Below are 1,037 nucleotides of genomic sequence, written 5' to 3'. Positions count from 1 at the left end.
ACAGCCACAGCAGCAAAGCATTTGGCAGCAAAAGTGGGACCGAGCATTGGTGCAGCAGCAGCTGCTAGCTGCAGGCAGCAATGATGGAGCAGGAATTAGAACAGAAGTATTAGCTGCAGCTGCCAATGTTGTTACAGATGTGGTCAGAGGAAGTAGGAAGCCTGTGGTTAACAGTTGCTGCTGCGCGGTTATCACAGTTGCGGTCTGGGCAATCTGTGCCTGTACAGGTGCTGAAGAGGACATAGGAGGAAACGCCACGTTCGAGTGGAATTAGAGCTGCTCTACTGTTATCCACATTGGACTATGAAGCTTCGGAAGCAGGACTACATGATCAGGAACGACAGGATCGCTAGGTCCAGGCAGCGGGACTCCATCATAATGATTCCATCACTAGGCCTACTGACCGACGCAGCAGTGGCGGCCCGCCTTCTTGATGCACGAGCTGAACGGCAGTATGGGGAAGATCTAGGTCCACTACGCTTTCCAGGCATCAAAAAGAGTTTAGGAGAATAGGAAAAAGAATAGGAGATATTAGTAAGAACAGCAGCCAGCAATTAGCACTCGTGTTTTGCGAATAGCTGATAATAACTCAGCCCCACCTATTAACCAACCCTCCCGGCTCAAGGATATTAACAGCGTTTAACCGTATCGCTTAAACTTCAATTTGTCATTTTCATCCCTAAGCTTATCATACATTGTACTTGCTGCTAATATAATGTAACATGTACATGTATTAATGAACATGCAGTACACATTGTCAGTATACATGTAAACAAGAGTACATAATATTAGGGAGAGTGTCCTACAGCCCTATGCTGGCTGCTACATCACAGCATATTGTTTATCTGACCAGGCCTCAAGGTGAAAATTGGCAGGGTCTTTGTGTCTTTAATAGCCTGTCACTGCAACACAGACTTGTCATTCCAAATGGCAAGTGACTATGAAGCTTCTTCTTAAACATAGATAGCGAAAAAGTCATATTTTGCCACTAAGAAGTCTTCCAACTTGCTTACAGCCTCATAAACTTCTCCGTGGTA

The sequence above is a fragment of the Amphimedon queenslandica genome, unplaced genomic scaffold, assembly GCF_000090795.2.
Source record: "Amphimedon queenslandica unplaced genomic scaffold, v1.1 AMPQUscaffold_13083, whole genome shotgun sequence".
Classification (NCBI taxonomy): domain Eukaryota; kingdom Metazoa; phylum Porifera; class Demospongiae; order Haplosclerida; family Niphatidae; genus Amphimedon; species Amphimedon queenslandica.
The sequence above is the reverse complement of the archived record's forward strand: the minus strand, read 5'-3'. Positions refer to the sequence as shown.